This window comes from Panulirus ornatus, chromosome 38, assembly GCF_036320965.1.
Source record: "Panulirus ornatus isolate Po-2019 chromosome 38, ASM3632096v1, whole genome shotgun sequence".
Taxonomy (NCBI): domain Eukaryota; kingdom Metazoa; phylum Arthropoda; class Malacostraca; order Decapoda; family Palinuridae; genus Panulirus; species Panulirus ornatus.
The window spans coordinates 3520140-3548072 of NC_092261.1; the positions used below are offsets into that span (position 1 = coordinate 3520140).

At 47.8% G+C, this 27933-nt stretch overlaps 1 protein-coding gene across 11 annotated transcripts in view; it reads right to left on the reverse strand.

The window, feature by feature from the left end:
* LOC139760802 (sodium/calcium exchanger 2-like) overlaps window positions 1–27933 on the reverse strand; it is a 168588-nt gene that overhangs the window by 111847 nt on the left and 28808 nt on the right. For 4 of the 11 annotated variants that reach the window (XM_071684425.1, XM_071684423.1, XM_071684424.1 and 1 more), the window contains exon 1: window positions 23394–23569. The gene's annotated coding sequence lies outside the window, so the exon portion shown is untranslated. Of the gene's footprint in view, window positions 1–6797; window positions 7033–23393; window positions 23571–27933 lie in introns of those variants that run through there. The other 7 variants (XM_071684421.1, XM_071684418.1, XM_071684419.1 and 4 more) reach the window with 4 other exon arrangements.

A 27933-nucleotide genomic window follows, 5' to 3' on the forward strand; every position in this document is an offset into this window, starting at 1 on the left:
TGAGGTAAAAGATGTCGTGGTGAAAGGTTCTATACAGCAGAATACGTCAGGCTGGATCCTCCGCACCTTCAAGATGAGAGACGTAAAATCAGCGGTAATGCTCTCAAAGCCGCTTATACTCTCCAGAGGAAAATACCGATGTGTGCTGCCATCATCACCTGCATGTGAAAAAGAAATACAGAGAGTGAAGAAAGCTATAACACCCCAGAACTAACAGCGCTGCAAGTTAACCACTGGGAACGAATGAAAACAGCGAGGCTACATTCTCTGGAACTCCGGAACGCAGAGAGAGGATCATAAATCGCTTCGAAAATCCTGGAAGCCATGGCTCCTAATATCCACCCACTCATTACGACACTTTCTGGCACTACGACCACTGAAATCTCATAGTTCAACACATACAATGAGGAAATAGTGTAAACCTTCGGTGACTCAAATTGTTAAACACGCGTTCAGTGGAGAAATGACAAAAATGGGACCGGATACGTACCTACAAAGGGTATCAGACTAGCCAGGATGTGGTGGCGACAAAGGCCCATAGGTCTGTACCCTTTTAATAGCTTTACTAGAATGAAGCAACAAAGCAGCTTGGTCCCAGACCCAGCTGTAGGGAGGTTGAGGACCTCCGAAACCATCGTAAGGTATTGCGTTCGTACACCAGTGGAATGCTATCATATATCACCACAACACCTTAAACATCAACACAACATCATATACAACACAACAACACTGGCAAGACAACACTACAATGCACACATCCTGAAAATAGCTGGTCAATGCCTCGCCCTTAGTGATTACAGAGAGGAGTTCCCTCTCCTGGCTTCCTCACCACCACAACCACCGCCTTCTCACTCCCCGGCCACCATCATAGCCCCTCCCACCCTACACCTCGCCATCAACACCCTCCCTCCTTCCTGCGCACCCTCCCATCTCTCCTCCCTCCCGTTTCTTGCCCTCCCCCACAATCTCTTGTCCCTTCTCTGTCTTCCTTTATTTTTGGGGGGCTCCTTAACTTTTGTGCTTCTCTCTATGCTTCTTCTTCTTCCTCCTCATCCTCCTCTTTCTTCTCTCATCTACTTCTTCTTTTAGGATCTCTTTCCATTGACGGTGGCGGCCTCTGTCTCCCAGACTGCTCCATCTCTCCCTCATGTCTTGTTCGAGTGACGCTCTCTCTCTCTCTCTCTCTCTCTCTCTCTCTCTCTCTCTCTCTCTCTCTCTCTCTCTCTCTCTCTCTCTAAATCATCCTAGGACGTCGTCTGGCCCTCATCCCCACCAGCAAGACCACATCGAGCCCCTCACTGTCCACCACCACCACAAAAGCAACCCAACCTCACCATCATCATTGTCCTCCACCACTATCACAACCTCACCATCATGTATCCTCACCCTCCGTGTAATTCTATCGCCGCCTCTCCAACAACGTGGCAACCAACACATGAAAAAAAAAACACGGAAAAAATGTTTGATGCTTTTGACGGAGTTGCCAGACTGATGCAACACCGTCCATCGCTGCATCAGGACTGCGTCGGTTTATGTGGAATCTAAAACTGTCCCTTCGCTCCACTGCCAGGAGTTCACTCAGGAAATTCGAAGAGGAAAAATGAAAGGGCGAGGGAAAAAGCAGCGAACCGCTCCACCGCCTGAGCGATGAGGCTTCACCAGAGGACATCCTGGCAAAGTGTCGGTCTGGGAGACGAGGGTTCGAGCCCCACGGCAACAGCTGGGGCCACGGGAACCATGAAACTAATGTCCTTGCGGCCTTCTGGATAAACTACTGGATACTGATATCCACTGGGATTGGAACTCCCAGCAGTGAGCTCCACTGAGCACGAGAGCCCCAACTCATGGTCCACACAGAGCGCAGAAGGACCATTAATGACCCCCCCCCTCTACAAAAGCACATGGGCACCATCAATGACCCCACAGAGATCAGAAGCATCGTCAACGACCCCACACTTCTCTACCCACACCCCTGCAACACAACTAACCCTGAATCAGTTTACGCATAGCAATTACACACATTTACAAGGTCGTCCGTATATACTGGGACCCTCCAGCATGAATTATTTTACAGACATGTATTCACAATTAATACAAATTGCACTGTACAACACCTTTCATCACCATATCAAGGGAAACCAACTGCCAAAAATGCCTCCTCCAAGTCACCACTTCCCAGGCTCCAGAGATTCATGGCCCAACAATAAAACTACGGTACGCATGTAGATGCGCGCCCAGAACACCTCCCTGGGGTACTCTGGCGCCATCAACCCAGCGGTTAGAGAACGGAGAGAGAAATTATATTACCGACACGTGAGATGTTTGCCGTATCTCTTGACTGGGGGGGGGGGGCTGTTCTCCGCTAACAGTGCCTTCGAAGACTGATGAAATTTCACGGCAACAACAGCCTGCTGGGTCAGGTGTGCATCCTGGGAGTGCTGGTGACAGCTCGAGTCAGACGAGGAGCGACCAGTAAAGCTCCCCTCAACCAACCAAAGATCGGTTTACATCTGTATCCAACACTTGTGGTTCACAGGTCTTGGGGAACACCTCCGTCCAGGAGAGGAGCCCAGACGAAAAGGACAGAAGGTGACGGGCGGGTGTGCAACTTTGTAACCGCCTTCAAGGCTTCAGATATTCCTGTTTGCTTTAGGCCGATTTCAGGAAGACTTAACACTTCTTTAACAGTGTTAATGATGCTCTTGTCTCTCCCTTACCGTCTCAAGTACAATCATCTCTCACGGCAGATGCCTCGGGGGAAACTTTCTCTTCACCGACGCGTAAAGTGGGACTCTGTCCCTCTTTCCGACTCGTGTCGAGCACCACCCAAGCTGGTGACCCTCCTCCTGTGCCGCCATCAGCGCCCTCTACCTCCTGGTGGAGGAGGAGGAGGAGGCAACACCGTGTGTCTGTTCAGTTTACGAAGTTAATGAACCATTTGTCGACGGCTGAAGCTAAAAGGCAATTTGGTGCTTGATTATCTACGCTAATTAGTCACATCTTGATCTTCCACGTGTGTGCGTGTGTAGAATGCGAGGTGTGTGTCTGAGTAATGATGGTCTTGGGTGATGGAGTGTAAGTGTAGTGTCAAATAATATGTACAGGTGCGATTGTAAGAATGTCCCGGTGTTAGTGCACCTCACCAAGAGTTCCTCCACGGTGATGATACACACGGTGGGTGTTATCAACTAGGCGCTGAGTACACAAGGCGAGTGTGTGTCCTTACACGGAGTGACGAGAGGGAGGAAGTGGACCACGCCACCTTGGTCCCCTTGCCACACTGGACTCCGCTGTCACTGCACACACACACACCAACCACACCGAGTCACGCACCCCACGACTCTCCTTGATTAAAGGACTTGGATCTCGGACTTGCCTCCCCTGCCCCAAACCTTTACTACCATCATCACCGGCCCCAGCAGGAGGGCCGTCGGACCTGCTCTCCCTACCCCAGCCCTACCACCTGCGGTCGCCCCAGGACCTGAGACAATAGGGTGAAAGAGACGCAAAAAATATTTCCTGTCTGCCGGCACCAGCGCCCACCAGCTTCCTGAAGCACGGATGAAGATGTGCTGTGACTCTCCCTCCACCCATGGCTCACACTCCCCCAGGAGCAGCTACCTCTCTGGCCAGAGGCAGGGGCACAAGGTCCTCTCCCTGGTCTTGGGCCCCTAGCGGTCCACACAAATAACCATTCGCCTGAACATTCAAGGCTTTCTGGGGGAAAAAAGAAAGAAAACGAGAAGCAATAACCCAAGACATTTTCTTTTTAATCCTTGTGGCACATACAGCTCTCTTACTCTGACGTTTCCAACGCAACAATGACACTTTCTTCCTCACCAGCGAAATCATAATAATGTCCCACTGACACAGAAAGTTATCCCTGGATATATATATATATATATATATATATATATATATATATATATATATATATATATATATATATATATATATATATATGACTTTTTTCTTTCATATTTGATCGCCTGTTCCCGCGTGAGTGATACAGCGCCAGGAACAGACGAAAAAGGGCTACATCCACTCACATGCATGTATACATAGACACTGCAGTGAGTCACAGTGATGCGAGTGCTTTAGTATCTGATGATAACCTGGGGAGAAAATGACACATGATGAGCTTCAAATGCACTTTCGTGTGACTAATACATCACCAGGGAGAGATACAAGGATGAGATAAGAAGACTGTACTAAGAACAGTCAGTATAAACACACGAGAGAGGCAGAGATAAGACGCTGCTGGGGCACAAGTGTTTGTAGTTCTCCGGGTCTGGTATCACACGCCAGAATTTTAAGACAGACGTGGGCAAAGATTAATGGATCTTTGAACACACACACACACACACACACACACACTAACCTTATCTCCGTATAAACTAAAGGCTGCGTGACCCTCTGCCGTTGGATCGTTGAACGGGGGGGATGTTAACCACTGTTACCAGACTGTTGTATAGGGGGGTCCTTCCCCTTATCCCCTGTGTCTTCTCTGTTAGCAGAATAAAGTTATCAGTCACGTGTTCATGTGTGGTCCACCAGTCAAGTCAGGCAGCTCTAAAAGGCTTGGATATATATGACTCTAACGCCAACATTTATTCTTGTGTCGTTTGTCATTTCTATCGGCAGGTTTCTGCAGTCATGTCTATTTGCAGGTGTTTTTTTTTTTTGTCACATCTAACTGAAATTTTCTGATGTCATGTCTATATGCATGTTTTAAGTCATGCTTTATCTGGAGTTCTGTCGTGGGTGTTTGGAGTTCTGTCCTGTCTAATTGAAAATCTAAGTCGTCTACTTTCATTGTCATGATTTTGTAAGTTACTGTTCCAAGTGTATGTCTAGAATTTTGGAAATATCTATATTTGCAAGTTTAACATCGCTCATTTCTGAAGGATGCGTGTTACATCTGTCATGTGTTTTATGTCACGTCTACCTGGGCATTACCTGTCATGTACCTGTCATGTCTAAATGTGAGTTTCGGGTCACGTTATTTTCCTGGTTTTGGGGGGTCATCATTCGGCGCCCATGTTGACCTATGTATCATGTCATCCATGAGCGAGGGAAATGTCATGTCCGCTCATGAATTTCTCTGTGCGCGAGTCATTTCACATCAACCCAAGGCTTTGGACACTGTATTAATCCTGCATTTATACTTATGCGTATGCAGGATGCATATACGCATATGCCATCTCTATACGCATTTTCCAGCCCACCTACGCAACGGTAGATGTGACGCATCACTTGACCTTCGACCTTTACGCGGGCTGCATGTGAAAATAACCTTGGGGGGAGGGGAGGGGGGGTTCGGTCGTCCAAGGAGGGGAGGGCACAGCTTTAACCTGTGTGTGTGTGTGTGTGTGTGTGTGTCGTATAATATTCAAGGTTTACGCCTGCCTGATGCTCTATGCATGAGTATATTTGTCTCGCGTGTATGCATAAATGCATGTCCCTTTCTCATGTATACTTCTGGTACACCCCTTGACAACCATGCATGTATTTATGTGTGCAATGGGGTGGCCAGCAGGAAGATATGTATGAGGTGCCAACCGACCGCCATTCATGGTAGCTCCAGTGCATGATGCTTCCAATGTATGGTGCCTCTCATGCGTGGTACCACCTACCGAGCATGGTGCCTCTCATGCGTGGTACCACCTACCGAGCATGGTGCCTTCCATGCATCTCCGGAGCCTCTCATGCGTGGTGGTTCTCATGCACGGTGCCTCGGTGTGAAGAAGAAGAAGAAGAAGAGGTAGATGATGACGAAGAGGAGGAGGGAACTGATGGATAATGCCAGTGGTTATATTAAGACGACCCACGGGGCCTGTCTCCCCTGCGTCCTGCCAGCAACACACCACACGGAGAAGAATTATCGAAGTCACTCCATAAATCCGCGCCAGAGACCGATCGGCCTCGGCGGAACCACACGAGCATCAACCATGTAATCTTTGCTTCAATTTGGGATGGTTTAAGGTTTCCCGTGTAGCGGACAGTCAAATGATTATGTGTTAGAAACATTTTCATGGAAATCATCCACATTTCTTATGGCTTGTATACTGCACGAAGAAGATAAAGTCAAAAATGGTGAAGCATATTAAAGAGAAAACGAAAAAAATTGAGGGAAGAAAACTGGTACCGCTACTGAAGGCGTGGCGGGTGTGTGGAGGGTCTGTCTGTCTGTCTGTCTGTCTGTCTGTCCGTCCGTCGTAGAGATGGTGGTGATGAGGGTCAGGGGAACTTGAGACGGTGGTGGAGTAGGTTGCCGTGGGGGATACGAGAGGCGGGATATCAAGCAGCGAGAGGTCAGGGTCTGTAGCTGATAGGCAGCGTCGTTTCTCATTAGTGATACGGAACCGCTTTTTTTTTTTTTTTTTTAAGGGTGTGGCTCCAGCACGAAGCCGTCCTCCTCCCCAGCACCACTCCTCCTTCCGACGAGCCTTATACACTCTCCCTCACTACACCATCTTCTCCATTCCTCCCTCCAAACCTCTTCCTCCTTCAGCAAGAAAGGACGTGTGTGTGTGTGTGTGTGTGTGTGAGAGAGAGAGAGAGAGAGAGAGAGAGAGAGAGAGAGAGAGAGAGAGAGAGAGAGAGAGAGAGAGAGAGAGAGAGAGAGGCTGGGGCTTCTCGTACCCCCGGATGGTCGAGTCGCATGGCTTCCTCTACGACTGACGATGATGACACAACCCCTTCCCTCTCCCCCCTTGCCTGGGGGGTGTGCCCCTTCTCCTCCCCCCTACCCAGCCACCTAACACCCCTACCTCAACCTTCCCTTCACCCCCTACCTTTCTCTTCCTCCTCAGCACTCTCGACCCCCTCCTCTGCCTGCGGACACCCGGGGGTCGCGTGCTTGCTTGGGGGTGTGCTTGCCCGTGCCGTGTGTGGCTAGTGGTGTGGGGCCGGGCAAAAATGTGTGTGGGGAATGACACACACCCACAAGAGGCACGCCCACACAAGCCACGCCCAGAGAAGCTACGCCCGCACGAACGTGGGAGGGCCCCACCTGTTGTGTCCACTCACCTACAACAGAAGAAAAAAGAAAATCATCAAAACGGACTGTGTTATGAACATGCAACACCTACCTGGCGCTTTGAAATTAGAAAAAAAGTAGAATAATAAATCATTCATTCCACAAACTGTAATAAAAAGTTTCGGAAAATCTGGTGCATGCAAAGCCATATGCATCATACAAGTATGATTTATGCATACCATTTTTGCTGATACGTACACACATACATACATACATGGGTACAAATGCAAAAAAAGAAAAAAAAATAGCTACACAGACATACTCTGACCTCACACTCAAACAGTTCAGCATTTGTGGGGGGGAAATGGGGGGGGGGAGGGGCTCGAGCCAACACGACTAATTATAATGTTCATCAACACTCACGAAATCTGCTACGCGTGAGTTAATCATACCCTTAATTGAATATATTTCTTGATTACGAGAACTACATCAAAACACTGCCCGGCCTGACACAATAATAATAATGACTGACGAACGGCTTGCTGACTATGTGCAGCCCCAAAGGCTGAAAATATATTCACAGAAAATACAGCTAGGCTGTAACCTGGGGGCAGGGAGAGGGGGATGTACATACAGGGTGTTTACATAAACACTGGGGTGGCAGTCTGCTGTTTATTGATGGGGCTGTGCTTGTAGCGGTCTGTACGAGATGGGATGGGCTCGATGCGGTATTGGTTACCTACATAACTGCAACTCGGGGACGAGGGATACCTGGTGGTAAGATGTGATGGAGGCGAAAATATTGTAGAAAGTCAGGAGGACCAGTGTGTTGGGCGCCTTCTGCACCTTCTGTAGTGTCTCCTGTGGTGTGGTGGACGGGGAGGAAGGCCAGGCGGGGGAGGCACAGGTGAGTCTGAGGAGGAGGAAAGTTGTGTAGATGTTCCTGAGGTGAACTGCAGGGAGCCAAAACGACGAGCAATCTTGAGAAGATACCTGGAGAATTTGAGGTGCCATTGCTTACATGTGTGTGTGTGTGTGTGTGTGTGTGTGTGTGATGATAAGACTTCCGGGTAGCAGCGGTGCCAAAATGCATCATCCTCACCAGACGGCTCCACACTACCACCACCCTATGACCACAGCCACCCTCCCACAAAGGCTGTATATATACACATCCATACTACCCCCTCTCCTCACGCCCACACAGCCCCTCACACCCATCCACATAGAAATACCTGCCTACATGCGTGCTTGAATTCACATACATACAAACTTAATTCACACACTCACTCAAACCTACATACACATTACATGTTCCCCAGGCAAATACGCATTCCATATATATATATATATATATATATATATATATATATATATATATATATATATATATATATATATATACAAAAATTTCGTTGCCATATTTTTCGTTTCACATTTCTACGGAAAACCTTTCATCCGGGCGCACAAAATTTTCAATTACGACTTTAACTTGTAAATTACTTTTGTATTTCATGGCAAAATTTCTGTGCTAGGCTTTGTCCTTGTTGACAGTGAACATAACCAACGTTTACCTATAAACATAACCAAAGCTTATATATATATATATATATATATATATATATATATATATATATATATATATATATATATATATATATATACATTCCTCTCCTAAGTGGTAAAATTGCGAGTGAGAAGCAGTCACCTTCGATGAGGCTTTATAAGCAAAGTAGAATGGCATCATTAGTACCCATAACTCCTCTAGGTGACACGTTTATATTAGTGTACCGATACCAGAGCCCAGTATCCACAGCCAAGCCCCACAGGCTAGAGACATGGTTCAGTCTGACCACTTCACATACTGACAGTACGACGCCTGTCCCCCCCCATATAGCACAACGATTCAATTCATAGTATCCTTAGCACAATTCTTACCATCTTGAGTATTCAGCCTCCGTTATCTTAAAGTCTCCTATACTCGATCCTCACCTCCTCAAGTCTCCCCCACGCGGTGAACACTACGCGCTGGTAGGTACTGCCCTTTGCACCTTCTACTTCCAAAACAACAAGGACCTTCTTAGTCACTGATTCTATGTAGATTTCAGAGAGAGAGAGAGAGAGAGAGAGAGAGAGAGAGAGAGAGAGAGAGAGAGAGAGAGAGAGAGAGAGAGAGAGAGAGGAGCCCAAACGTTGGATTAAATGGACTTAGAAAGTATTAGAGAAAGGATACAATTACTTAACGAAGAATGTTACTACATTTTACCATTGTTTCGTGTGAAGAAAAACACTCAAAAACAAAAAGATAATTGGAAGTGAGTCTCAAAATTCAGTCCAAGACTGAAAAATCAAAAGTGAGCAATTTGACGAAGGCTCGTACACTGCGGTGTCTGGCAATTCAAAACACGAGGGTAAAAGACGGCCAAAGACGACGCCTGATTGGTTGGCTGTCGTCTCGGCATGGTCACGGGCCAATCTACCAATCACTCGCTTTCTCAAGTGTACGAGAAACCGGAACCGTCATCCTCCCAGGTTCAATTTACTAAACGAGAATTCCCGCTCTGAAGACATGCTCTAAAACCGGTTTTTCCGTTTTCTATGCTAACAGTTGTTCTTTTTCTTGTCTGTACTTGTTAGTATGCTGTATGAATCTGCTTTTACGCTCCTACAAGAACAGGATTATTCCAAATTCTCAATTAATGAATTCTCATCAAATACCTTAATCAACATTCGTGTAATGGTGCCCGGGTAGCACGCCTCTAATTATAAACGTATCTATTATCTTTGTGATACCTTAAACATCTTATAACATTTCAAGTTCTTAATTTCTCCTCGCGATGCATTCCCATGAGGCAAGCAAGTTTGTGAGACATGAACGGGAAGAGAAACTGGCTTGTCGGGATTCCAAACGCGCCATGCTTACGTAAGAGAGAGTTGCGATGTTTTCCATTATTCTCATCTAGCACGACCTGCTTCTGTTACAATCTACAAACGCCGTCTTCAGGTCTCCTTCTGTCTTGGGGTAAGAATCGTTAACAGTCGTCGGAATAATGCTAAAAAAAAATCTGGCATACACAAAATAAACCATGAACAAGAGGACGCATACTGCTCTCTATATGGCGCCATCTATTGACTGCACGGTAAGCACTGCCTGTCCGTGTTAGGCTCAGGCAGCGATTCCTCGTATACCTCACCAGAGCATCCTTATATTATTTCACCCTCCACCAGTATGTCTTCTCCCCACGCACTTCCTCGTCTCTCACACAGCCTCATATTTCACCCACCACCCTACAGAAACCTCTTGATGGCTCCCCCGCTTCAAAGGTTCATCTTAACCCCACCCTCTCTCCATCCCCACCCTCTCCCCACTGTCTTTGTCCTTGGAAAAAAAAAAAAATCAAGTAGACCAGCCTCACACAACCACATCAAGTAGACCAGCCTCACACAACCACATCAAGTAGACCAGCCTCGTACAACCACATCAAGTAGACGAGCCTCACACAACCACATCAAGTAGACCAGCCTCACACAACCACATCAAGTAGACCAGCCTCACACAACCACATCAAGTAGACCAGCCTCGCACAACCACATCACATAGACCAGCCTCACACAACCACATCAAGTAGACCAGCCTCGCACAACCACATCACATAGACCAGCCTCACACAACCACATCAAGTAGACCAGCCTCACACAACCACATCAAGTAGACCAGCCTCACACAACCACATCAAGTAGACCAGCCTCGCACAACCACATCACATAGACCAGCCTCACACAACCACATCAAGTAGACCAGCCTCACACAACCACATCAAGTAGACCAGCCTCACACAACCACATCAAGTAGACCAGCCTCGCACAACCACATTAACATGGCCAAACTCCGTACGCCTAATCGAAGCTGTACCGAGGCCTCTTGTCTCGATAGGTCGAGATAAAGGAGCTCGGTACAGCTTGGAGCCTGAGAGTCGAGACAGGACGTGTGCGAGGATGTAGCAGCAACAAGGAATAATAAGAAAACGTAAAGGGAAGGAGACATGCACATGGCCGCCATCCAGCTAATCATGTAATGAAGTTAATTTTGGGCAAGCCATTGTGCGTCTCTGTAGCATTGTCGGGGTAGACCCATGTTTTCTGTCTATAAATACAAATGTGTGTGTGTACACACACACACACACACACGCACACACACACACAGGGTGTTTGCACGGTAATTCACGCTAGAATAAGCAACAAAATAATAATCTGCATCCAAACCTACTTTTCTCTAAATAAGAATCATCCTCCCTCCCTCCCTCCCTCCACCAGGAATCATCCTCCCTCCCTCCCTCCCTCCACCAGGAATCATCCTCCCTCCCTCCCTCCACCAGGAATCATCCTCCCTCCCTCCCTCCACCAGGAATCATCCTCCCTCCCTCCCTCCACCAGGAATCATCCTCCCTCCCTCCCTCCACCAGGAATCATCCTCCCTCCCTCCTCCTCCACCAGGAATCATCCTCCCTCCCTCCCTCCACCTCTTAATTATTTGCACGTGATCCGCGAGGCTTAGGGAGTAACCCGAGCCCCGCCCCCACAGACTTGTGTTGCTCTCAATTAAACAAGTATAAAGTTATTATGAAAATAATTAATGGTCGCAACGGGAAACCTGCGCCTGACACCACAAATTACAACTGTGAAGCTGGAAAACTTTTGTGCTGAAAATAATTACAAAAGTGGCTAATAGAACATCAATGATAGTCGTCCGAATATATATATATATATATATATATATATATATATATATATATATATATATATATATATATATATATATAGCTGTTCGGGATAATATTGAACAAGGCAATCTTTATCAAAATCAGGACACAGGTGATGTGTGGGCCACAACACAATCCTGTATAATGAAATAATTACATTATATTTTTAGTGAATCTCAACAAAGCATCCGATATAAATAATTTCATCCCACATACTCAAATATAACACTGATTGGCGAGGACTGATGGAGATTATAATTCAGTGCCATCAGCGGATCACCGCAAGCAAAAGACTTACAATTGTTGAGTTAATATCATAATAAAGATAACTTGTTAATATTAACCGAGTCTTCAATAGTCAGGCTTAAAATAGAGTTACCATTTTTAAACACGAACCTTCTCTTCTCGGGTCTCCTGCATGCAGATCGAGCCTTACAAGAGGCAATTCCACGGTGAAAAAAAAAAGGGGAGAAAAAACATGCTTTACAGGTCACGTCAAGTTAAAGAATAGAGTTTAATGTCAGGTCGGGTCACAGGGGCCATTGTCCCACAAGGTCAGGTGGGGTCGGGATAAAAGGGGGGCTTCTCGTGAACCCAACCAGGAAGACTATAGGTGTGTCGTAAGCGTAGGACAGATCCCGTGTAAGGAGCTTACCTTTAATAGTAAACCAATGCATGACGACAACCCTGACCCCCTTCCCTTTGACCTGCTGAACCCAAAGGGCACTGTGACCTCCAGGAAGTCATACATCAACTCAGGAGGGGTAATTCAGGTGAAGAACTCCATCATAATATAAGACTGGGATAGAGAAAAGTTAATACAGACCTGGACGGTATCTTGCCCCACACATCCCACCTGATCCTTTTCATACGATGTTAAAACAACGGATGTAAATGTTGCCATCAAGCAACTCCTGAGACTTCCTGCAGCGTGGCAACCCTCACTGAGACGAACATAATCATCATCTCATCATTACGTTTCTTGACTGAAACGTTGCGTCTTCCTCCGCCTCTCTAGTGGCCACTGTGTAACTCAAAACTTCCGTCTTGTCACCTCTCCTGGTATCACCTCTTCAACCACTCCTTTTCGTCCGTTTCTCTTTTTTTTTGTTAACTGAGACGGCAGGGGCAAGTGAGACCCTGATCAAGGCCATGTCATAAACGCTACATATATATATATATATATATATATATATATATATATATATATATATATATATATATATATATATATATATATGTGTGTGTGTGTGTGTGTGTGTGTGTGTGTGTGTAGCGTTACATATATATATATGTATATATGTATCCCTAGTTTATCGACCAACCCCTAGGGAATGGATGAACAGCTGGGTTGACTGAGGATCGATTGCCGCAACCAGGATTCGAACCTATGCCCTCGACCCTGAATACGTCACGGTCAGGAACTCTAACAACCGCTGCACTACGGAAATCCAGTGCGACCTCATCTGTCGACGCCAGACCTTATCAATCCGACGCAATAGGTCACAGTCTACACCTGTCCGTCCGTCCGTCCGCATCCGGCGGTGTCCGGACCATCTTACAGCGTCGCTATCGCTGGACGCCTTACGTTGCAATGAGGTGTCGGCCAGCAAGCGTCTCATGGGGTTTCCCCAAGATCTCTCCCACGTCCCCTCGACACCTCTGCCCACAGAACCACCACCACCACTCTGGGGAACAAGTCCCTCCCTCGCGACGGGAGACAGACACACCATCCATGGCCGTGCCAACGTCGTGAGGTACCAGGGAGGGCTGGAGCTCAGCCACGACGTGCGTTCACCTCCAACGCAGTACAGAATGAGCACACACACACACACACAATACACACACACACATCCACCAGCATCTAAATCTTCTGTAATGTTACTACCACAAGTCTCACTATCGTTACTGTTGCTACTAGTTCTATCCATTATTGTAATAACTAACGATGGTGGAGTTTATATACACAATCACCACACTATCACTGTGATCATTGACATCGCAACGAATTTCCCTGTTAACGAGTCGTCCGGCCTCAGGGACGCCGCCATACCATCTGTGTGAAACAAAAACCTAATTCATGACCTGATGCAGCAGGTCCCTCGTCCGGGGGACGAGCCTTCGCCATGACGCCTGCAAGATGAAGAGGCCCACTAACCAGGCTTACATATACCCCTCACCCCAACCCCACCCCACCGAGGGCTCAGGCAAATCCAAAAATGAGAGAGAGAGAGAGAGAGAGAGAGAGAGAGAGAGAGAGAGAGAGAGAGAGAGAGAGAGAGAGAGAGAGGGGGGGGGGGGGGAGCGATGACAGGGATAGCGTGTCCTGGCCAAGACACATGGATCTGAGGATATGCTCAGGTCTCATAGTAGGTCACTAGGCCACCACAGACGCAGCCAAGGAGATACTCCCCAGGACATGCTAAGGCCAGGCAAGATCACCTCCACCCCAACCCAGGCCACGCTTCCTTACACAATTACCCCGGCTCGAAAATTTTCGAGACAGTTCAAGGCGCCAAGGTCACTTTAAACAGAGGCCAGGCGGGTGAGGACAGTGCTTCACCCTCATTTTGACAATAAAGTCCTCTATTATGTTCCTGGCGAATACCACACTTCACGCAAGACAAGTCTGCGGAGGCAGCGAGTGCTGGCTCCTTCCTATTCTATCGTAAAGGCCAATGAAATATGAGCATGAACGAGAATGCCAAGCAATATCCGATTTCAAAAGGAGGCATTAAAGTAAAAAAAAAAAAAAAAAAAAATCTTAGTTTTACGAGCAGGGTCGCCTCCGCTCCTCCCGGCTACTGCCCGCCGGTGTCACTTAGCACAACAATCGATACACAAGAATGTGACATAAATGAGCAGCGGCTGGATGGTGACAAGTGTGTTGCATCGAGGTGCTGTTATCGACGCAACCCAGGAGGGAAGTATGGTGGTGTCGGGTCCTGGTCCCCTCGAGTGCCAGTGTGAGAGGGAGAGCAGAAGCGTGAGACGAGTTAGAGGAGGGATGAGAGTGTGAGTAGGCGAGTAGGTAAAATGAGTACATGAGTAAAATAGCGAGGAGAAGGACGAGGTGACGGAGGCGGCGTGGGATCCGAACCAATTCTCGACTTGCTCGAGCCATGACTCGACACGATCCCCAAACCTTCAATAAGCCAACTGCCCTTCGAGGCACGATCACCACCTTCGTATAACCATTTTCTGAAGGTCGAACCTGCCTTCATCGACGAATTCGTCGTCGACGCCATAACTCTCAGAGCGAAGATCATCGGGATCACGAAGCCAGAGCATAAACGACAAATCCCAAATGAATCACTCGTCCCCAAGATGTGCAGGTTTTGACCGAAACCCTGAGATAACAGTGAGTAAAAGATCCTGATCAATAGACACAAGCAAATGCTGTTGTGACTCTCAACCTTGACGCTCAGTTGGGAACAAAAAGAGGCAAATTCGAGGTTAAAGATCAGTCAGTTGTGGTGTGTCATTAAACTGCCTAGGAGAAAAAACTGCTGGAATCCCTCGTATAATCTTTATAACTACCACTCAATATATATATATATATATATATATATATATATATATATATATATATATATATATATATATATATATATATATATAAGTAGAGGGATGGGTCAGTGGGGGGCAGCGGAGCCATCATCACGCAAAGTGCCTCAGACATACATGGGTCTGCTCCACACATACACCAACATAAGGATAAATGAAGCCGTTCCTACGCACCAGATAAATGAAGCGGTTCCTCAAACCCAACCTAGTTGCTTTGAGCCCAAGCAAGACAGAGGAATGGCTGAGCTAAAGTCGAAACGCGTGTATGATAAAAATGTCAGGGTAAGAGGAGTGCCCCACAAGTGCGATGCTTTGATCCCACGAGCGAAAGTATAATAAAAGTGTATAAAGATGACCCTTCCTCTGGGCCTGGCCGGACAGACAGATACATGACAAGGCTCCTACATCCCACCCCCAACATACACACCCTCCCTCAGGTCCTCCGCTACTCACACTGACACAGAGTGAGTACCCTATCGGGCCACCCCCCCATCACTTCCGTCACTACCCAGGTTTCCCTGTTACTCTTCCGTGTTTAAACCAACATCTGCCCATCTCCAGAATCTCTGTCACTGTTCTCACTTGTATAAACCTCTAGCCTTCAGCATTTCCCTGTCTACTTTTCTAGGTCTTCCAGCCAACCTCCCTAAAGTCTATTACTACAAACTCGGCTTTGTTGATTTCCAGCCTCTTTCGCAGCATCCTTCCACCGCCTCTCCAATCCTTGATATTTCCCGTCCCTCCTCCCTGACCTGCTCTCTGCTTCCTGTCTTTTGCACCTTCTCGTTTACCAGTGTGTTCTTCACCTCTCCAGCTCCGCCACTTTCCCCACTTCCTGCTATCCTCAGCCCCGTTCCTGTCCGGGCAGTGTGCAGCCGCTGTGCAGTCACCATCCGGCTTGTGCATGCTGAGGGAATGTCACCAGCGCCGAGAGCCAGATGTGTGTGTGTGTGTGTGTGTGTGTGTGAACGAATCGTGGCTCAGGTGAACATTGGGGATCAATGCGAATATTTATTAGGTTCAAAGCGAAGAATGTGAGACTAGGCGATACGGAGTGGACGAGGAAGAATGGATGAGTCAGAGAAGGCAAGCGAGAGCGGATGTGGGTGAAACAAGGATGAAATGCAGCGCTCAGAGCATCATCCATCACTACTTCCAGTCCCACTTACTTCCAACACCACTATGTCTGTCACAAGATCCTAAAGGGATGTCATCACCACGGACGGATGGCGGAGTCTGCTGCACTGGTGGCGCCAAGGAGGAGGGCCCGCCTGCACTAGCACGACTGCCTTGGATGGCTGGCGACAACTCTGGCACAATAACAGTCAACGGACAAGCTGGATCGAGATGACACCAAGAATGAAGCACTGGTTTCCTCAACTGAAGCGAGACTTCGAAGCCTCATCTGTCGCCCGATTAACTTAATTTTGACTTTACCATCAAGGGAAAAAATGTTCTATTTAATACTTTTCCTTTCTTCAACGCAAATAGCAGGAGTTTTTCAAGTGTTCACACCTTCCTCGATCTTGTTCTTAAACCTCATCATTAATGACTCGGTCTCGTTCGAGGCCCCAGCCGGCCTATCGACTGATCTGCCAAACTTACTCTTGCCTCCGCCAATCACCACGCTCCAGACGCCTTGTATAAGAAGCAGACGTCTCTTCGCCACCACCACTGACTTAATTTTAAAATCCTGGATTTCATTTCTGTTGAAACAGCGATTTTGATACTGTTCAAGTTCTAGTTTCGTTCCTACTTAAACTACAGTTTGTACATTGTTGGAGTATCAATTACGTGCATGAAAAAGATTCAGTTTTGTGTGTCCTCTGTAGCTCCGTTGTCGCCCCTTATAGATCTTTAGTTTCTTTTCCTCTAAAGCCTCTAAAGCCCAGGTTTCAGCTCAGCTGAAGCACAGACATCGCTCTTAATGAAGCCCCAATGTTGTTCTTGTCGAAATCCTGGTATCGCTCCCACTGAAGCCCAAGAATCGATCCTTCTTGATACCCCGGTGTTGCTACTGACGGAACTCAAGGATTACTTCTGCTGGAGCTCCGGTGTCTCACCTTGCGTAGCCCTAATGTCGTCCGGTGGGAGTGTCCTCCTCTTACCACACAGACATCAACCAAGTAATTGAGATCTCAGGTCTTTATGCCCGGCCCACATGCGTCGTCTCCCACTCCGGCACCTCTCACTCATCACCTTCTCTGCTCCCACACCCACCCGCCTTCCATCGCAGGTCTTGATCACAACCTCCGACAGGATGGTCACGCCCTGGACATCCACTCAGTCCCCGCGTTCGGAGAGCGTCTTCGTGGTATGGAGTCTCGTACCTCCAGCGGGTCTGGCGTACCCAAAGCTTCTACATTATAGGTAATTCTCGAGATCCTGCACAAGTGTTTGTCGGGGATCCTCAAAGATTCCGGTCGTGCGGTTCCTCAGAAACCGCGAAGTCTCGGGTGTGGCGGGCTGGCCAGAGAACCTGTCTGAATGCACTGTTCCGAGTTTCACGTACAGAACCATAAACCTACATAGCATCGTTAGGGAAAGCTCAGCTCCTCCAGAACAAGCTGCATGCGGTCATATGTAGCCAATCCAGGGTCAAACATCTTGTTTTTTTTAATGGTACAAAAAATGAATAAAACATTGATGTTAAGAAAGCTTAAAACAAACTTTAAGTTGCACTTATGTTATAACTAGCCCCAAATCTCTTTTTTACGGCATTAATACATATAAAAAAAGCAATATAACTTGCAATAATCGCCATAACGTGACATGCGTGAACTAGACCCATCAACTCATCTGATCACACATCAGCAAGCAGCAGACAACACCTCTGAATCGATGAACTAGATCAGTAAGGCAAGATCGAGCCTGGCGCCGAGGCCACATACACACACACACGTCAGAGTGGGTCAAGTTCCATGGACACAGAAAGTCGGGTCGACGTTGCAACTCTCGTTTTAAATATCAAGGTCGACCTTGCAGGGTTCACCAGGCAAGGAGGAAACAACACAGCCAGGTCAGGTAGGCGAGGAAATGATGAGAAAGATGAATTAAGACTCGTGGTTTCCTTACGATTGGTTTCGCGGGTCTTCTACCTCCCACAGATGGGTCTGAGGACCCTACCTCACCTGCACCTTCACGGCAGCTTCAGAGGTGCTTCCACCCACACAGGTCGGCCTTGGACTAAGCTGCTGTGTTGCTCCTCTGACCAGTTAGGCTGTTGGAGACCGCGATCCGCAGCCCTACGTTATCGCCACTCATTTCCCGACGATATAGTCGCTTCTCCTTACCGACCTTCACAGCACTTTCCGATTTCAGATGCGGTATTATACGCAGCCTTCCTCTCACCTCATGCCAACCCACGGGGAGGTATTTCAGAAAGTGAAAACCAAGAATTCCAGGATAATAAATTTTGCTGGAAGTTTGTAAGCCATATTGGAGGGACAGAGAGGTGTCAGACGGGCCGGCCTTCCCCTGTGGGTGATGTCACGGTGTCAGACGGGCCGGCCTCCCACTGTGGGTGATGTCACGGTGTTAGACGGGCCGGCCTCCCATTGTGGGTGATGTCACGGTGACAAGACAGGCCGGCCTCCCACTGTGGGTGATGTCACGGTGTTAGACGGGCCGGCCTCCCACTGTGGGTGATGTCACGGTGACAAGACCAGGGCTCCCCCTGTGTATAATGTTACGAGGCCACAAGTGCAACATAATCCTGTGAGTCATGCTGCTCCCACAACATGACCCGTCTGGTTCGTCAACATACCCACGTACCAGAAATACCAGGAACCTGGTAATCAAGCAACGAGACACAGGTGCACTCCCACGCCATCATCAGTGCCATCTGTGCCACTTCAACGCCACCACCAGCGCCATCTGAGTTCTAGCACCACTACAAGTGCTATCTGTCTACTTCAAGACTGTCATCAGTACCACTGTGCACTGTAGCAGCAACACCGGTGCCATCTGTGCACCTAAACACCGTCAGTGTACCATCTGTGCACTTCAGTATCATCAGCACCATCTGATGCACGCCAGCACCACCATCATACCATCTGTACACATGGACACCTTCGCTTCCCTAGCACCGAATACTAACCTACCGAGTGCAGCTCCCACTACAGCACCACTGTCTTAAACACAGCACCATCTAATCATGACCATTTGAGCTCAAAGGCTCACCAAGACGTCAAACATTCGGCTCAAATTATCCATAGCCAGATCACCTTTAACCCCACTTGCGACCCACCAGCCCACCCATAACCACACCAGTGACCCACCAGCTCACCTTTAACCTCACCCACGAACAACCAGCCCACCCTCCCAAATTACCAACAAACGCCAGAAATTACGAGCCTCTATACACAGCGTTCTAATTTCACCTTTCAATCACCTCTAATGATTAATTGAATATATGTCATAAACACGAGTAATTCTCGTCATTAGTGCTCCCCATACACCAAAGTATAATCACACACACCATCATCGTTGAGCAAAAAGCGATTAATCGCTTTTGTTTTTCTACCATTATCTATTGACCACACAAAGACCTCCACCCCCCTGCAACCCGTCCCTCATGTCAGCACTCCCACAGACCCGTTCCAAAATCTTCAGCTCCTCCATCACGTCCCTCCACTGAGCAGCTGAGGAAGCTATTCATGGCCTTCCCTCCAGCCACCTGGACCTGGACGCAGCAGCAGCGGTGGTGGCTATGTATAGCGACTCCTATAAACAAAGCAACACCAGGGCTCTGGGGCCAACACACTGAACCCACCCAGACGAAACTAATTTCATATTCCCAAACTCTCGCCGCTGATGACGTTCCCAATGCACGATGCTGCTACCCATGTTTTATGGTATCATTTCTCAAAACATCCATCCTACAGCGCATGTCAGCATGCCTCTCATGACGTCACACAATCTCTTCGAGAAATGCAGGGATAGAGAAACCACTGGATAAAAGAGATTAAGAAAAGAATTAAAAAAATAAGATGTAAAGGAGTACTTTTGTAGCATACGAATAGTGGAATAAATAGACTACAGCGACTGAGTACGTGGTTAATGCAGGCAGTGTACATAAATCCAAGAACTCGTATGACAGCACAGAATGTTGTAGAGGTGGGGGCCCCCAAGAGCGTAAACTCCTCCCCGTATAGAACAAATAGATAATTACACAGGCGAAGGATCCCCTCGTCGGCACACCACTATTCGCTCATCCTTGCATATTGCTGGACATTGGATCACTTGTAATTAAATCTTTACCTCCCAAACCTCGATCTCCACAGCGGTAATATCAAGACTATAACGTAAGAAATGTCCATCAACTCTCGTACTCTCACCGCGAAAGAGAGATAAAGGCGAGGCATGTAAAGCTTTTAGTTTAACTGAATCGAGAGGGATATGAACCGCACAAGGGATAGTGGGCTCGTGCCGCGGAAAAAACGGCTCTCCCGGGGTGGGAGCGGAGCATCAACACTACAACCCGTCAGATGTGTGGTGTGTTGTCTCCGGTGGTCGCTCGATTGGTCGTTCCATCTCGTTTTATGAACTTTCTGATATATTTCGTTCTCTCAAATACGCTTCTGAGGGTTTCTATTTTCATCTGGAGGCCAGACGTTACGAGGCATTGTTCTCAGTGCTTCCTCCCGTCCGTGTGTGCGAGTGTTCAGACCGAGGCAATCAATGTATGTGACCCGACTTCCATGTGGAAATTTAGGTGTATGTTTGGTGGCTCGTCTCTGCCTCCACACCTGTGATTGGGACCAAGATGTACTGCAGCATCTGCTGCTCCTTTCATCAATTATGTTACATAAGGGTACGGTAAGTGGGCCCTCGTATACCTGACGATGGTTTCGGAGGTCGTCTACCACCCACCCACCCACCCACACACCTCCGTCATCTACTACCCACCCACCTCCGTCGTCTACTACCCACCCACACACCTCCGTCGTCTACTACCCACCCACACACCTCCGTCTCAGACTAGGCTTGATGTACCCAACCTGGTTGTACAGGTTCAGTATGCTGACCTTCATTCTACGAGTTCTCGCAATAGTTTCTCCCGATTGGTCTAGATCTGTAATGCCGGATATTTGTATGTAGTAGGCCGAAGACATTCTGCCCCGTAACTATACATTTTTCCTGTAGTTTTGGCATTGTGTGTGTGTGTGTGTGTGTGTGTGTGTGTGTGTGTGTGTGTGTGTGTGTGTGTGTGTTTTACCGGACTCCACCTGCATGAGGTTACATACCGAGTGAAGACACCGTCGGTGAAGCTGTGTCAAACAACTCACTCCAAAAGGACTTCATATAAACTCATGATCCCTGGACGGCCCAATGAGAGGCGCTGCCCTGGTTGGAGGCTACGTGAACCATGAGCATATGAGGGTCAGGCACCAAGACACAGACATAAATAGCACTACCATGGCCATGTAAGGTAATGCAAGCACTAGCATCATGAACTTCATGAATGCGTTTACTTTCATGAGTATAAATGAATCATGACTCACGAAAAAGCTAATGAAAACAGCTCATTTAGTTCTAAGTTACTTAAACAACATATAAACACCTTTTGTCGATGGTCCGCAACCACTATAGTTTGAAAATTAATAGTTAAATTCATCTTAGATTTTATTGCAGTGACCGCAATTCCACAGATCCTGGCTTCAGCACCCTGCCTACTTCTGCTCCATGCTTTCCTCGTCCTGGAAGATGCAGGCATCACTAATAATACCCTCCAGGAGAGGTATGGTTAAGTTCATCCTCCAACAGTTTCCTGAAGATCCACTCCGATTGGTAGACTTTGGTGCTGGATATATTTTCTCAGCTTGAACACTCAGCCTACATGTTTTCGTGAACACAAGGATGTGTGCACGTTATACAGCATTTCTGCCAGCATTCACTCTTATTTAAGAATTGGTATTATAGCCTTAGCATTTACTGGTGCATTCAGAAGCCTTGCTTGTCCACATCCCTCCTTTTATTCCTTGTGGCGTGTGGACGTCTAGTTGATCTGTCTGGGTCTGAGCGCACATGCACATTACCTTATTGTCCAACATGCGAAATTACTTTCAAGTTTGCTTGTGCATGCGTGTGGTATACCTCCTTACCGTCATCACCATGTGCAACCCTAAGGATTAATTCTATGGGGTTGCTACAACTTCGAAGCCCCTGCACTCCACGAGGGAGCAGGATAAAGTGGGCTTCCTTGGGGTGGGGAAGGCCCTCGAAGATGCTCCTGGTGTCTGACGGAGACCACAGTCACGACTACAGACCACCCTCCTGATATATGACAGAGACCACAGACACGACAAGAGACCACCCTCCTAGCGTCTTGACACAGACCACAGCCACGGCAAGAGACCACCCTCCTGATGAGACACGGACCGCAGCCACAGCAGGAGACCGCCCCTCAGGTATCTGACACAGACCACAGCCGCAAGATCGTTCTCACGATGAGTGACAAGAGATCAACAGTCATAGCACATCCTGCTGACTGTGACACGGACAAGTGAGGCAAGTCTGTAAATCCCCGTGCGGCTGTGTGACAGACACGCTACAGTTAGTGGTGCCAACCGTATCACCTCTCACCTAGAACACGCCCACAGCCCACTACGAGACGCCAGTAAAACTACCACGCCCCCCACAGCTATCCCAGAGACGGTGCTTAACCCTCTCGCCTCTCCCACAGCTGCAACAGGTCCACACCCCACACTGGGACACTGTTGCTGACCCCAACACTGACAGGACACCCTACAGAGGGAAGAGGTTCTGCACTGTGATCGAGCGGAACACGTTTACCAGTTTTGCTCTTGGCTAGTGAACCTCTATCATCTCCCGTGGCAACAGCTGCCGTGGCGCGACTTGCTCCAACGCCATATCATTCCCTAACAACTATAAACAACTTCATGTCGAGTCTGCGGACTTGCTGAACTACCCTCGGTTTAAGAGAACGCCTCCAGTTCGTTGGATACAACGTTCTATTTGGTGTAACAAGAGTTCAAGTGTTCGGTCCGACGCTCACAGTTGAAATTTTACCCCGCTTCCAGACGGGTCATTATTTACCGTAAAATACACCTCCCCAATCTTACCTTATTGAAAAAAACGGAGGGACGAAGTCGCCTTGTATCCACTACCACTTAAATGACACAAGATCACTGTCTGACATGAATGGGGAGTTAAATTCTCACACGCGCGATCACTGACCAGGGAGAGCGACGGCCCACCCTTGCACCTTGGAGTCCAACCAAACACTGAGTGCTGTCAGCAGCCAAAGGCTCGCAGCACACGTTAACGCTTGGGAAGATATGGCCCACACCACACCACCCTACGCCACGCTGCCCCACTCCTTTGGACCTCTCGCTTACGATTCTTCTTTCCTAACTGAAGGAGCATCGATTGGTGGGTATATCGACGAAGCGGATTTTTAGGATTTGACGAAAGCTACGCTTTTCGTGTCTAACATCTTTCGAAAGTAAACATATTTCTTTTTCCTTTGCTTCGGGGACCTGAGTGAACGAAGCATCGAAAATATGGTTCATCAGGAAGCGATGAATATGGAAAATTGGAATGACTTCTCAGAGCAGCCCAACGTTGCTCTGAGACACACTTCATAGTGACACCAGACGGATACTCGTCGTTTAGTGAACATCATCCAGTCTTTTCAAGGGCGCCATCATCCCATCATCACAACTTTGAATTATTCACTGTGTTGGAAAGACTTCCGGATCTGCCCGGCTTAGTTGATAAGCGGAAACTAAGCAAAGTTCGACTCAGAAGCTTCATGAGATCACTAATTCGAAAGTTTCGAATTGTGTTTTCGTATTGTTCGCTCAAATGAATTTTTTTTCCTCCAGTTTTCGCCATTTGGCAACCTACTGTGGCCGCTAGAACATTTTACAATGACGCATATTGCCCCAGCATACCTTCGTGTTTTGCTGGCGGCAGCAAATAAAGAATAAAGCGACGGTAATTAAAGTAATTCATTACGGTGTTGCGGACGACAGAGGGGCGTTCGAATGCGGTGTACAAATAACAGCAATTACTGGGTTTCCATATCTGTTTACATATAAGCAAGACGTTCCCATCCTCATTCCTGGAGGTGCAACACACAACAACAAATGACAGAAGCAGTTCATGAAATCCTCCAAACGACTGAGGTGATGTTCACAGCCAGCCGAAGTTTACCAACGTAAAAAACGTGTATTTCCCAGTCTGATGGATGTTTGTTGTTGGATAAAATGGCTTTCAGTGGCCACTGGGCTAAGATATCTGACCAACATACGCAACAGAATATTGGTATCCTGATTTTTTTTTCCCTTAAACCCTGACGAAACGGAGGCTCAAGCTCGTATGTTATTAATTAATTAATTAATTAATTACGAGGGCAGTCTCCGCACGGACGGTTGCGTGTCTTCCTCCACTAAACGACAACGTTCATCCGCCGGTTCTGACGGACGATATGTTTGTTCGTGTAAGTTGTCGCTACCGTTAGCAATAGCTATATAACAAGACGTGCGCTGGATATTCTTATGTTGTCTGGAAGAATATCTTGTTATTCCCTCTCCGTCATTCATTTGTTTAATCTTGCGGTCGAATGGTGAAACTAGAGCGTCTCTTCGAAGTCTAGCCTTCCTCAGTTAACTAGTTTTACTGTCGTAAACTAGTTCTATTTCAAGTGATTTGGTAAAACCCGGCTTGTTTCAACGTCGGGAGTCGTGAGTATGTGCTTCCTGTGTTTCGGATCGTCCCGGTTCAAAGACATGAGACTGCCATGAACAAGTCGACTCACTGAAGCCCACAAAGCATTTTTTTTCCCGATGTTACTACGGTCGGCTTATATAAAGTGGACGGTTACCACGACCCGCTAATATTCCGTCCACACCCGTACGTCTTCCATGTTCCCCTGAGAGAAGAAATAATATACGAATAAAGAAAAAAGAAGACAGAAACAGATATCGAAAAGACGGTCGCTTGGGTGAAACGCTTCGTTCGTAGAGTTTTTTTTGACCTTCATAAATGAGTGCTGTGCGGCTCGGGAAACCCAGGAAAGGATTAATATCCTTCCACTTCCTGATCTAAGCCTTCAGTATCATTACTCCTTCAGGGCGTGACCTCAACATTTCAGGAGTAATGATGAGCCTTACCTCAATGTGTCATACTGGGACTCGGAGAGAGAGAGAGAGAGAGAGAGAGAGAGAGAGAGAGAGAGAGAGAGAGAGAGAGAGAGAGAGAGAGAGAGGGCGTATCCCTGACACTTTACCTTTAAAGGTCCTGATGCCTGGGGGAAGACAAGGTCCAGTTGGACCTTGGGCGACAGCGCCTTTTAAGGTGTCATGAATGAATCTAAAATTCCTACAACAGATTAGAAAAAAAAAAGTAAAAAAAAGGACTGGACAGCCTACGTGGATGTCTCGCAGAGGAAATAACTTTCCTTTCATTCCGAAATTCAGTAGCGAGCCGAACACATCCGTGTGTACATGCAACAAGTTAACCAGCCCGGCCCGGCGTAACGTAACGTTTGCTGCGCTCTGATCTTTGTCTTGACCTAACCTCACACCATGACAGGAGTATTGAAAGCAAGGTCGACCGCCCGCCTGCCTGCCTGCCTTCCTGCCTGGCCATCAACGCCTGATATATGGCTCCAGGTTCGACTCCCCTGCCAGGTCATGCTTTGCCTCGACGGCTCGAATCAATCCTGATGCACTGCAGGAAACTGGCTGGCAGATGGCAGAGACAGGAGGATATAACTGTCTCCTCCGAGGCCGGGAGACAGCTCAAGGAAGGTATCATTGTAGATCCTTCGAAGGAGGAGGAGATAGATGGTCCCTGGGAGACAGAGACAAAACTAGGTGTCTCTTCAAGTTGCAAAGACAGGAGGAATTAGATGTCTCTTGGGAGATGCTGTGAAGGAAGAGAAAACAGGTGTGTCCACAGACTTAGGGACAAGAAGAGCTAGAAGTCTCACTCGAGGCAGAGAGACAAGAAAGGGAAAGCTAGATGTCCTCTCAAAGCAAGAGAGACAGGGGAAAGCTAGAGAACAATTGTATGATAGATATCTCCTCAAGGCTAGAGATAAAGAGAGGAAAAGTTAGATGACTCCTCGAAGCTAAAGAGGAAAAGTTAGATGTCTCCTCGAAGCTAAAGAGATAGGAGAAAAAAGCTACGCGTTTCTTCAAAGCCAGAGAATCAGAAGTAAAGCTAGATGTCTCATCTAACTTGGAGAGATAGAAGAGCAAAGTTAAATGTCTCTTTAACGCTAAAACACAGAAAAACTAGGCACCGCTTTAGAGATGCAGAGAGAAGAGAAGAGAGATGGAGATGCGGCAATAATGAAACCAAACGAAGGAAAGAGATGATATTTACTGGAGAAAACGAAGGAGAGGATAGAAAGGGAGTCTGAGGAATAATAAGAACAATAGAAAATGGAGGAAGAGAACACAAATTAACAAGGGCAAGGTGGGAGAGAGAGAAAAGAAAGACAGCAGTCATGAAGGCGAGAACGATGACTAAATGCAAGTGAAATAAATAAATAAATAAAAAATACAACACGTTCCCAACAAGTCATCCGCTCCCACGTCGTGAACAACCGTCATCGCATTGCATGGGAGGGCCACAGGCAGGAGCATGGGAGAGCTATGGTGAACGGATCCGACGCCCCTGTAATCCCCACGCCCAATTAATGGGGGCCCCAACCCCCCGAGGAGACACGCCCTCAGCGAGGGAATAACGATGATTGTGATTTCTCCCACGCACATATATCTATATGTGTGTGTGGTGATGCACATAATGGCACACTCATCCAATCAATATGAGTCTCACGCGCCCACCATTTTCCCGTTTTCCTGTAGCGTCCTCTGGTCGTGTAGCGTCCTGTGGTCGTGTAGCGTCCTGTGGTCGTGTAGCGTCCTGTGGTCGTGTAGCGTCCTCTGGTCGTGTAGCGTCCTCTGGTCGTCATAGCCGCTTCCAGCACGACGTTGTTTGTGGGGTGGGGGGGAACACGGCAATTTTCCCGCTGGAGGCAATATTTCCCCGGGTCCTCCAACGAATTTGTGGCAAGCGAAGTGGATATTGGAGGGAAGGTGAGGCCAATTTGTGGAGCGGGAAACTTTGTGAAAGACTAGGTTCAATCACCCAGACAGCCACCACGCCAGAGTAGCCAGCCAAGCATCCAGCCACCACCGTAGACAGCGAACCAGCCAGAAGACAGCTAACCAGCCTGCCAACAGGGTAGACAGCGAACCAGCCAGCCCCCACGGTAGACAGCGAACCAGCCAGCCCCCACGGTAGACAGCGAACCAGCCAGCCCCCACGGTAGACAGCGAACCAGCCAGCCCCCACGGTAGACAGCGAACCAGCCAGCCCCCGCAGGTAGACAGCGAATCAGCCAGGAAGCCTGGTGTAGGCCCGACTCCTGACAGTAGGTGGCATTCATTCCTAACAGCTCTACCATGTACGGTGCCAGTCATTCTATCCACACGGATGGCCACTGGCGGCCTGACTGTTGTACGTAAGTCTCTGGTTTCTGTCGTCTTCCCCAGGCACGACTCGCCCCCCCTCACCATACATCACCTGTGTTTGCTAGTCACAACCTCTGATGAGGCTTAGTCATTTCAAAACTTAAAGATTAAA